Genomic DNA, 12,213 nt, shown 5'->3' on the forward strand with positions numbered 1-12,213 from the left:
GGGGCGTGAGCGGAAGACGGCCTAACGGTGTGCGGGACCGTAGCCCAGCTTCATGGAGACGGTTGCGAATGGTCCTCGCCGATACCCCAGGAGCAACAGTGTCCCTAATTTGCTGGGAAGTGGCGGTGCGGTCCCCTACGGCACTGCGTAGGATCCTACGGTCTTGGCGTGCATCCGTGCGTCGCTGCGGTCCGGTCCCAGGTCGACGGGCACGTGCACCTTCCGCCGACCACTGGCGACAACATCGATGTACTGTGGAGACCTCACGCCCCACGTGTTGAGCAATTCGGCGGTACGTCCACCCGGCCTCCCGCATGCCCACTATACGCCCTCGCTCAAAGTCCGTCAACTGCACATACAGTTCACGTCCACGCTGTCGCGGCATGCTACCAGTGTTAAAGACTGCGATGGAGCTCCGTATGCCACGGCAAACTGGCTGACACTGACGGCGGCGGTGCACAAATGCTGCGCAGCTAGCGCCATTCGACGGCCAACACCGCGGTTCCTGGTGTGTCCGCTGTGCCGTGCGTGTGATCATTGCTTGTACAGCCCTCTCGCAGTGTCCGGAGCAAGTATGGTGGGTCTGACACACCGGTGTCAATGTGTTCTTTTTTCCATTTCCAGGAGTGTAGAAACAATGTAAAGAACACAGGACGGAAACAACTGCAGCATGCACAACGATAGGCAAAAATGTTCTTCGTTTTTTTTCGGGTTAACAGATTTGAAAACACATTTCGACAACTGGTTGATGTGCTCAGCATAGGTTATTATGTATGGCTGCAATACAGGCATGACAATGACGGGGGATGCTGTAAGTGATGTCATCAGTCTCGTGTTGATGCACTCTTCATACAGAGCTGCTCACAAGTCTTGGAGAGTGGTTGGTGGAAGCTGACGTGATGCAGCCGGTCTCCCAAGTGCATCCCAGACATGCCCCATGGGACTCAAATCGGGAGAGCGAGCAACCACGCCATTCATGCAGTATCTTCCGTTTCCAAGAAAACATCGACCACACATGCTCTATGAGGTCGCGCATTATCGACGATCAATAAAAGTCTGGCCCACAGTATCTCGCAACAACTGCACATGAAACTTTCTGGCAGATTAAAACTGTGTGCCGGACCGAGACTCGAACTCGGGACCTTTGCCTTTCGCGGGCAAGTGCTCTACCATCTGAGCTAACCAAGCAAGACTCACGCCCCGTCCTCACAGTTTTAATCTGCCAGGAAGTTTCATATCAGAGCACACTCCGCTGCAGAGTGAAAATCTCATTCTGGAAACATCCCCCAGGCTGTGGCTAAGCCATGTCTCCACAATATCCTTTCTTCCAGGAGTGCTAATTCTGCAAAGTTCGCAAGAGAGCTTCTGTGATGTTTGGAAGATGGGAGACGAGATACTGGCAGAAGTGAAGCTGTGAGGACGGGGCGAGAGTCATGCTTGGGCAGCTCAAATGGTAGAGCACTTGCCCGAAAAAGGCAAAGGTCCCGAGTTCGAGTCTCGGTCGGGCACACAGTTTCAATCTGCCAGGAAGTTTCATCTCAGTGCACACTCCCATGCAGAGTGAAAATCTCATTCTGGAACTGCACCTGAAGTCCCAATATCTCGTCACGATACCTGGTAACCGTTAAACCTTCCCGATTCACCCGTACAATTTCGTGAAGAGGTGTTCGTGTGGTTAACATAGTCTCTGCCCACACCATTAGGAGCCCTTCTCGATATCGGTCTCTTTCCAGAATGTTTGGGTCCCGAAATCGAGTTCCACGTTCCCTCCAGATTCGAATCCGGTCGGAGGTCACGCTCCAGAGCAAATAGGGAGTGATCTGTGAAAAGGACATCTTCGTTTGTCGAGGTGGCATATTGATGACTCCACCCTAGACGTTCCCTTCTGTGAAGACGCGTGAGAGCTACACATACAGCAGGTTTTCGACAATAAAGGCTACTCTGCTGAAATCTTCTGTACACCGTTTGCCTCGATGCAACACACGCCCAGTGGACGCTGCGAGTTCGTATGCCAGTTGCTGTGCAGTACTATGGTGGTACCGTCGTGCCCTTACAGCCAAATAACGGTCCTCTGTTTCTGATGTCACACGTGGTCGGCCCTGCCCTGGTTCTCAAGGTATAGCTTTGGTCTCCTTGTCACCACATCCAAGAAACAACAGAACGATTCACATTAAGCCATCGGGTCATATCATTTAGTGACTATTCTGTTCCTTCTTCCTCTGGGCCTCCACAACGGAGTCTGGTAGGCGTCTCCTCTGTGCCACACTGCACAGTCTCTGACCGTGTACACAACGAATGTGAACTTGGGACTGCCCAGTTAACATTTCTACTTTTGATAGGCATCCTGCCTTCATCGTTCGCGTGGTTGTCCGTTGACCGGAATGCCATCTGCCGTCCAGAACACGGTCCTATGGACTTCTGTTGACAGTTTGTATGATTATATCGTGAATTAGACGCAGGAAGGGGAAACAGCAGCTGGCCGCGGTGGCCGAGCGGTTCTAGGCTCTTCACTCCGGAACCTAACTGCTGCTATGGTCGCAGGTTCGAATCCTGCCTCGGCCATGGATGTGTGTGATATCCTTAGGTTAGTTAGGCTTAAGTAGTTCCAAGTCTAGGGGTCTGATCACCTCAGATGTTAAGTCCCATACTGCTTAGAGCCATTTGAATCATTTGGCAAACAGGGATTTGTTTTAATTTTGGACACCAGTGCATTGTTTCCACTGTCAGTCTTGACTGTATAAGGCGATCGAATTTTCTTCGCTACTTGCAGCTGGTTCTAAAACGATTCACATCGCCACGATTATCCTTCACACAAGTTGGGTTGCAGCTGGAAGTTCATTGCAGATAACCATAATCAGAACACAGATACTTAAGGGATACAGCCATTGTTAGTAAATTGCTAAAAAAAAGTAGCGTTTTCATAGTTGCAGACAACTCAGTTCGCATATGATGACTGTAACTACGTTAATTTCACCTCAGCTATAAATGATAAAGACAGGAGAATGTATGAAATATATTGCTGGGCGACCGGACGAAATAACAAGTATGGTTATTTTTCTTGTGCTAATTTGATACAAAACTGTTGTAGAAAGAGATCTTTTAATGGTGCCATGCAGTATTTGAAAATTACTGGGGGAGGTGTTGTGCCTGGCCAGAATTGCTCATGGGGTGACGACGGAGCGACTGTACTCCTGCCAATATAGAGTTTCGGAATACCACTGCTATTATGAAAACAATATGAAATTTATTTACTTGTAGTTCATTTTGCGTTTGCGTAACTGCTTGGATGACGTAATGCATTTCTATTGCGCTAGGCCAAGACTTATTGCAACTGCTGTTGAATTTGCATTATTTGAAAAATTTAAGGATGGATATGGAACACGAAGCATGGTGCTTGTAATAATTGCTGGAAGAATATATATGAAATACATTACAGCAGTTATCTTATTTCTCATTAGTAGCTTGAAGATGTTCTAGTGGAAGTATTACAGTGTGACTATTAATTTGAAGAATCATTTGCAGTAAAACATTTTCGTTTAATGTGGAATAACGAATATCGTGGGAGCCATCGCTGCCAAAGCGATGTGCGCTCAGTGAAAGTTGGTTTTTAATCTCTGAAAGAGACCCAGTTGGAAGATCATTTTTCCTTTGATTTTGTTACTGTTCTTTGGTTCTTGTTATTTTGAGTTTTCTTTTGACAGATGATGCCTAAGATTGATTACAAAGTTTATAGCAATCCTGATGCGTGGTAATTATTTGGATACGACATATAAGTAGTCAGGCTACTTACAAAATAGTGACCCCGCCAGCAACCATAGATAGGCGAACAGACATGCAGTGCCAAACAAACACTACGTCCACACGCGACACATCTTCCGAAAGACAAAAACCGAATTCCGAAAACCGTTTTTCGCTGTCGTGTTTACATTTTAAGGTCTAAAGTGGATTTGCTAGCCCAGTTAAATACAGCGCCTGGGTAACATCTGGTACAGTTTCTGATTTAGTCAGCGCAATCACGGTTTTTCTTCATTTAGACGAGGCGTAAACAGCTTTAGTCTAATATTTGTTATTATTGTTCACTGTACAAAAAGCCACTCCGTCCATATTAGCAAAAATATTTTTAAAAACAAGATGAAACCTGACAGGCCAAGCACGTTTCAAAACCGGCTGCGTTTACATGGGAGCGAAACTCGACTGCCGAATTAGAAAATCGGCAGCTAGAAGCAGTTTTCCACAACAGCTTTTGAAATGTTTACATGACCACCCAGAAGCGCTACTGGGAAATCGGTTTACGTAATCCGGTTTTGGGAGCCCCACATAAATGGCGTGAATATCATCGCGTCATGGGACGACGAGCACGTATAAGAAAAACCAGTTGGCAGACCGCAGATCTTCGAGACAGGTTGCAGAGAGAGACTGAGGAGCTGAAATTGGTACTAGAGTAACGGGAGGGTTCTGTGGCGAGCCGAAGTATAGCAGTCAGCAGTAGATGTACAGCGACAAGCAAACAGAAGTTGAAGGCGCGGACGCCTCAGTTCCTGCCGGACAAACTGGAACTTTAGTGGGCGATGCTTGAGCTAGCATTTGAAGACAATCAGATAGCCAAAGAACGCGTGAAGTTTGCAATGGCAGTGAAAGCACTAAACGCCAGGGCGGCTGCTATGACCGCGCACATCATACTTAAGCCCCCAGCAGAATGGCAATATACGTGCTTGAAGAAATTGTTGATCGACAGGATGTGTAAACCTCTAGATCGTCGTATCCGACAGGTGCAGACGATCGAGCAAATGGAAGACAGAACACCCGCCGAATATTGGACGTACCTACGGAGCATCCTCAGAGAAGCAGAGTTACCAGACGCGACGCTACACCACACACGGCTTGTGCAGCTGCCGGGGACAGTCAAGACAGCGATAATGACCTGTGATAAAGACGACGTCCATATTATTATAACGTTGGCAGACAAAACTTACGCAACATTTGACAGTACACGTACAGCAAACGTGAAAGTGGTCACAGACGGTTGCGCACAGCACGAGACCACAACCATACGGAAAGCCAGAATGCTGATATCACTAAACAACTATACGTGCGTACAGATGCACTACACGTCAAGTGTCAATATTATTGCAAAACAAGAACTTGCCCAGGCGAGGAACAAGTGGCAACATCGGAGCTGCCAGAAATACGTAATAGGAACAGATTTGTTGGTATTACTGATGGTTCAGCGTCAGAGCAGCAAGATGCTTCAAATCATGTGCATACCCAAATGGCTACAGTGGCCGGCAGCAGGTGTGGCAGGTTGCAGTAACCAACAGGAAAACCTTCAGCAGAGAAGTGATCACGGTGAGGAAATTCGCACGGTGATTTACTTGTCACGCCACAAAGATTATACTTTGAAGATTTGTGTGTGTGTGTGTGGGGGGGGGGGGGGGGTGCGCTTCATTCAGGGTCAGACGTCACTGCACTGCCAATCAGAGACGATAGAACTGCAGCCAAAACTTCGCAAATGCGCTTCATGACAGCGAATAAGTCACCATAAGCAACATACGGGAAGTGTGAAATGGAAGTAGATTCAGAGTTCCAGCAGAATTACCGATGGACTTTTGTACTAGTGGAAGAGACATGGGCCATACTGGGTGCCGATTTACTTTGCCAGATGGGAATAAAGGTTATAACCCCCGCCCAGTTTCGAACCGAAGTTTACTATTGGCATACGCTGAAGATGAAGTTACATTTAATTAGTTTAGCATAATAGGCAGTAGCTCCTTTTCGTGAAACTCATTGTCATGCACTTCTGTTCTTGTGAAATCCAAGGAAAACTACTAAATGATAATATCTCTTTTGACAAATACTGGATTTTATTAATTAAAACACCCTTTTGTAAACCAACATTTATAAACACTCAACAGAAATCCCATACTGTGTGCCATTACGCCTATATTCTGCCACTCATCTCTGGCCACGTCAGCGAGCAACCGTTTCTAGCCTCTCGCACACCCGACTTCCACTCACGGACTCCAACACTCGAATCTCGCTCCCCCACCCGCACATTGTTGACTGCATTGCAGTCTTTGCATTAGTTTATGATCGCTGCATAGAGTGTATGATCGACACTACGTAAGGGTGCGGTACCCTTACATATCGCCACCGAAACAACACTTTAATACGATAAAATATAATGGCGACATTAGATTTGAATATTAAAGTTTAAAAATATATAGAAAGACAAAAAGGAGAAAAATTTTAAATTATAAAATTACAGTAATTAGTCAAAACTATGTCCTTATCGGTGCAGAACCTCAATTGATTAATAAAATTCTCATTTGAGTCCATGTTTACAAAATTTGTTTACATTTATGTATGGAAAATGGCATTCAGGAAATTAAAGTTAGCATCACTTAATTACACTGCATTAGTCAAATGGAAATGAGCGTTTGGCGTCACTGGCCGCGAGGCCCCTTGCGGGGCAGGTCCAGCCGCCTTGGTGCAGGTCTTATTACATCCGACGCCACATTGAGCGACATGCGCCCCGGATGGGGATGAAATGATGATGAAGACAACACAGCACCCAGTCCCTGAGCGGAGAAAGTCTCCGACCCAGCCGGGAATCTAACCCGGGCCCGTAGGACGGCAGTCCGTCACACTGACCACTCAGCTATCGAGGAGGACATTCGTCAAATTATATCATTAGCTCATTCAATCAATCACTGATTAGCAACAAGATAAGTCAGGTTAACAACAAATGCTTATGCATACTGCATTAACTTATTAAAATAACATGGCAACATGAAATCCAATGCTGTAACGTCCCACTGAAATAGCATGGCGAAAAGTGACACATTAATAAACAATTGTCCATTAGTGTTGACTGTTCATTGTAATTTGTCATAATGAATTGAATACTAACCATTATACAAAGTGCTATACCCTTACAAGGCACATATCAGCACCACACATATTAGTAAATATGGAGACGTCGTCACAGACATGCCAGTATAAAAACAAATCGGATCACGAGCTACACACACACTGTTTAGTGATAATTGGAGAAAGCAGAAAGCAGCAGCAACATTGCATTATACCAAAGGTGCCGCATAACACAGTGCATCACATTAGGATGTCTTGGGGTCAACCAGCCTCGCAGTGGCCACAGAGATTAGCCACAGATAAATTCTTAGCATCAGAAGCCGAATTTGAGGGTCTGTTAAAAACTAGAATCTCTGAGATATCTGGGACTTTAGATTTCGCTTACGGAAGAATTGTAACCGCAACACAGTCAGATCAACACACAGGGGGCCAGTTTTTAACGTTTCATTGTAACCGTTCCACGTGCACTGGCCATTAATGTTAGGAACCTCACTCGGATAGGAATTTGCATGTCGAGTATCTGGAGTGTGTGAGAAGATATACTTCAAAATACAGCCTACAGTATCAGGAATGCCACACAACATGGGTTACTATAGAGACAGTTAAACCTCTACATAGTAGATACGTTGAGGGGAAATCTTTCGAGGTAAACAATAGAAATCAGAGAGATCAAAGTACTCAGAAAAATTCCGTGGAGGCGACAAACGGGGATGGTTGCGATGTCTTCTTTCCACATGCCAATATCGAAGATGTCTTACAGTATCCTGCAGGCTGTTACAACGCTCTTGCCCCAAACACTTGTTCGCGCCGCATTAAAACGATGATGCTTTATCGTGACAGTCGTTACGCGCCGCTGTCAAAGGTAATCAAACAGAAAAACTATAATGAGAGTCCACGTGGCTAGTACCTGAGGACGAATGTGATAACCGTTGGTGTCATCTAACTGCAGCCTGTGACGTCCGAACAAGGAAGACGGTCGCGATACGACCACATTACGGACTTTTATCAGCACTGAGTGACTGCTGTTCAGCGAGCCTTCAAACTAAAAAAATAGGCGTTCCGCCAATTGATGACAAAAGCAGTAACCAGTTTCTACATGCCGGAACGCAGAAATCAAATAATGCGTTCTTTCCTCAGATGTTTCCCATCCTGTCTAAGGGCAAACTGTTGCAAACGACTGTTTTTTCTGTGTTGAGACGCCTCTAGAGAGAAGGGGCTGTTCAGATTTTGATGGAATTCTAGCAGTTGTCACCATTTTGTAGTAACTGCTGAGTTCTCTCGTGGTGGTTGTTTCATAGATGAAATTTGACGTTATTATTCCAGAGGATGTCAGGAATCTGAGTACGACTTCTTTACTCTACAGTTCTTCTTTGAGGTATAAATCGCAGTCTAATTTTACACAAACATCGAAGTAATACTAATATTAAAATGAAAATCACCAGAATGTCAGTTCTAACGATGGGACCAATACACCACAGCAACAGATATTTGACTTTCACTAAAGGTAGTTGTATCCTACGTGGAGACAAGCTGCACCACAACTAGCTGGTCCTCGATGTCCTGTAAAATGGCACTTGGACTAATTTGTCATTCTAGCTGGTCCCACACATGTTCAGTCAAAGACAGAATTGGCCATGGAAGTACCTCAGCATCACGAATAAAATTCATAGACACATATGTCATGAGCATTCTTATGTCGAAAATTGGCACTACCATATTGTTGCGATAGAAGTAACACATGAGGAACCAGAATGTCCGTGACTGACCTAAATTATAAAATGGTAGACTATAAAGTTATTACCCTTTAAATATTCACATAAAATACAAAAAATAAAAACAAAAATAAAAATAAAGAATATAAAAGCGCTATACAGTGTAGACAGTGAAGGAAATTTGTTTAACCAGAGGCTATAACCTCTTAGATTAGTATAACTAATGGTTCTGTTTTATGGGGCGGAAATTTCGGCATGGAATTGTATCTATAAAAGCCTGCCAAGGATCTTCTGGAAAGTTAAATTTTCTAATTTGAATATTTCGTTAATGACAATAACATGTTGTTTGAGTAAAAATAGGGGAGAGCAGAGTGCATTTATGCAGAGAAGTTTTACACGGAACCAGTGTTGCCAGAATGCTACCGACAGTGGAAGATTGGTGCTGTCATCTACTGAGGGCTCTCACAAACTTCACGGCACCAGATGAGTCACAGCCTTGATGCGAAGAACGTATCTGTGTTTTTGTGCAAAGTGAGTTAATTTTGTTTCTCAGGGAGCGAGCATACGTTTCAGAATTGAGACTAGATAAATACATAAATGTTATTCTATTTTACAAGGTGCAATTTGAAAGCCTCGAAATTTCTACCGGAGTTTCAAAACTAGTTCAAACATGGCGATGGGGCACGTTTACGCATTTATGTAGGGGCATCTGTAGCACTAATTTGAAGTTAAGGTGCTCCAGTCAAGGAAAATTTAAGGCGACAGCAGTTAGAAATGGACTCTAAAAAATGAATGGGAAGGAGAATAAAGGGTAGAAATTGCTAAAACGGCAAATGAATCTCAGGCAGAAGAAGTTAATTCTATGAGAGTAAGAACAATAAAAAGGAAAATGCCCACCCAAAGGCAAGTTTTGACATTATAACTCTCTATGTAAGGAGCGCCCGTATCAGGGAGTAAGGGGGGCCGCTCTTTCAAGAAAATGATTTGAAAGTCAGTATGACGCAGGGTTTTAACAGGGTCTGAATTAGATTTTTTATGGCTACTAAAAAGTCATTATTCACCTTCCAAAATATTGAAAACATTGAAAATACACTCCTGGAAATGGAAAAAAGAACACATTGACACCGGTGTGTCACACCCACAATACTTGCTCCGGACACTGCGAGAGGGCTGTACAAGCAATGATCACACGCACGGCACAGCGGACACACCAGGAACCGTGGTGTTGGCCGTCGAATGGCGCTAGCTGCGCAGCATTTGTGCACCGCCGTCGTCAGTGTCAGCCAGTTTGCCGTGGCATACGGAGCTCCATCGCAGTCTTTAACACTGGTAGCATGCCGCGACAGCGTGGACGTGAACCGTATGTGCAGTTGACGGACTTTGAGCGAGGGCGTATAGTGGGCATGCGGGAGGCCGGGTGGACGTACCGCCGAATTGCTCAACACGTGGGGCGTGAGGTCTCCACAGTACATCGATGTTGTCGCCAGTGGTCGGCGGAAGGTGCACGTGCCCGTCGACCTGGGACCGGACCGCAGCGACGCACGGATGCACGCCAAGACCGTAGGATCCTACGCAGTGCCGTAGGGGACCGCACCGCCACTTCCCAGCAAATTAGGGACACTGTTGCTCCTGGGGTATCGGCGAGGACCATTCGCAACCGTCTCCATGAAGCTGGGCTACGGTCCCGCACACCGTTAGGCCGTCTTCCGCTCACGCCCCAACATCGTGCAGCCCGCCTCCAGTGGTGTCGCGACAGGCGTGAATGGGGGAACGAATGGAGACGTGTCGTCTTCAGCGATGAGAGTCGCTTCTGCCTTGGTGCCAATGATGGTCGTATGCGTGTTTGGCGCCGTGCAGGTGAGCGCCACAATCAGGACTGCATACGACCGAGGCACACAGGGCCAACACCCGGCATCATGGTGTGGGGAGCGATCTCCTACACTGGCCGTACACCACTGGTGATCGTCGAGGGGACACTGAATAGTGCATGGTACATCCAAACCGTCATCGAACCCATCGTTCTACCATTCCTAGACCGGCAAGGGAACTTGCTGTTCCAACAGGACAATGCACGTCCGCATATACCCCGTGCCACCCAACGTGCTCTAGAAGGTGTAAGTCAACTACCCTGGCCAGCAAGATCTCCGGATCTGTCCCCCATTGAGCATGTTTGGGACTGGATGAAGCGTCGTCTCACGCGGTCTGCACGTCCAGCACGAACGCTGGTCCAACTGAGGCGCCAGGTGGAAATGGCATGGCAAGCCGTTCCACAGGACTACATGCAGCATCTCTACGATCGTCTCCATGGGAGAATAGCAGCCTGCATTGCTGCGAAAGGTGGATATACACTGTACTAGTGCCGACATTGTGCATGCTCTGTTGCCTGTGTCTATGTGCCTGTGGTTCTGTCAGTGTGATCATGTGATGTATCTGACCCCAGGAATGTGTCAATAAAGTTTCCCCTTCCTGGGACAATGAATTCACGGTGTTCTTATTTCAATTTCCAGGAGTGTAGTAGTATGGCCCACAACAAAATCAAAAATACATGGAATCGAACAGAAATTTTTTCATGTACAAGACAGTTTCATTCTATAACGACTGAGGTTTAAATTTTTGTTCACTCTTTAGGTAATTTTAACAACCATTGTTTGTTCTTAAAGTAATAATGATCATATTAATAATAAATAAAAAATATTTAGAACAATATTCATTAGGTTTCCCTCGTTGGATGCAAAATGATGAATGGGAAGGAACGTCGTTTTAAAGCTTCTAGCATGCGTTAAATTGTAGAATGTCACTGCCTGTAGATTGAATCCAGCTATGATTTAATGAACGTTAAGTAAAACTTTTTTTAAAAAATAACTTACTTCCCCTATTACATTTAGGGAATAATTTCGAAATTTGGATTTTTCTATAAGGTGACAGGAAATCTTAATAAATTTTTCACGTGAATAGATCGTTAACCGCACAATCAAATGTTCATTGTGGTTTACTGGACCACTATCACGTATTTTCTTATAAATGCCTTTGAAATGATCAATGTGAGACGCCAAGTCAGCTCGTGGTTCTCCTTTTATAAAACAAATTCTTCTAGATAATATAATGCTCGGTATTGTGTAGCATTCTAGTGAATGCTAAAATGAAATTTAGTGCCCTAAAACAACCTAATTGTTTACTTCTTACTCTCTTCAAATCATCCCACACGGCCTTCCCCTTAGGTATCATACATCGACAAATTAAAATATTTGTTTAAGATTTAGAACCTGTGCTCTATACTCAGTTACGTACAATTAGTTTTTTTCTTTGCGAACATGCTTCCGTGGTAACCAACAGTAAGAGAAGGCGACAACTAGAAGGCGAGAAGACTACAGTCTTATGTTTTATAATGTGTGAGTTGTTTGATTGCTGCACACATATTGTTATAGTCAAATTAATTTGAGTCGAAATCGCTGTTTTAGGACATCCATTAATTAGTAGGAACATGGAGTATCTTTAGCAGTCACGTCAGTGGATCCAACAACATCTACCACAAGGTTTATCCTGCCTCTCCATGGACCACCTCATTCGTATAGAACGAGTGTCTTGGAAGCACCAGCTTACGTGCTCAGTCAGGACACGCTGTATAGGCCCT

The 12,213-nt window shown here is 45.1% G+C and overlaps 1 protein-coding gene across 1 annotated transcript in view; it reads right to left on the minus strand.

Moving 5' to 3' along the window:
* LOC126101414 (odorant receptor Or1-like) overlaps positions 1-12,213 on the minus strand; it is a 111,801-nt gene that overhangs the window by 26,451 nt on the left and 73,137 nt on the right. The gene's annotated exons all lie outside the window — the stretch shown is intronic.

Source organism: Schistocerca cancellata, chromosome 9 (assembly GCF_023864275.1).
Source record: "Schistocerca cancellata isolate TAMUIC-IGC-003103 chromosome 9, iqSchCanc2.1, whole genome shotgun sequence".
Taxonomy (NCBI): domain Eukaryota; kingdom Metazoa; phylum Arthropoda; class Insecta; order Orthoptera; family Acrididae; genus Schistocerca; species Schistocerca cancellata.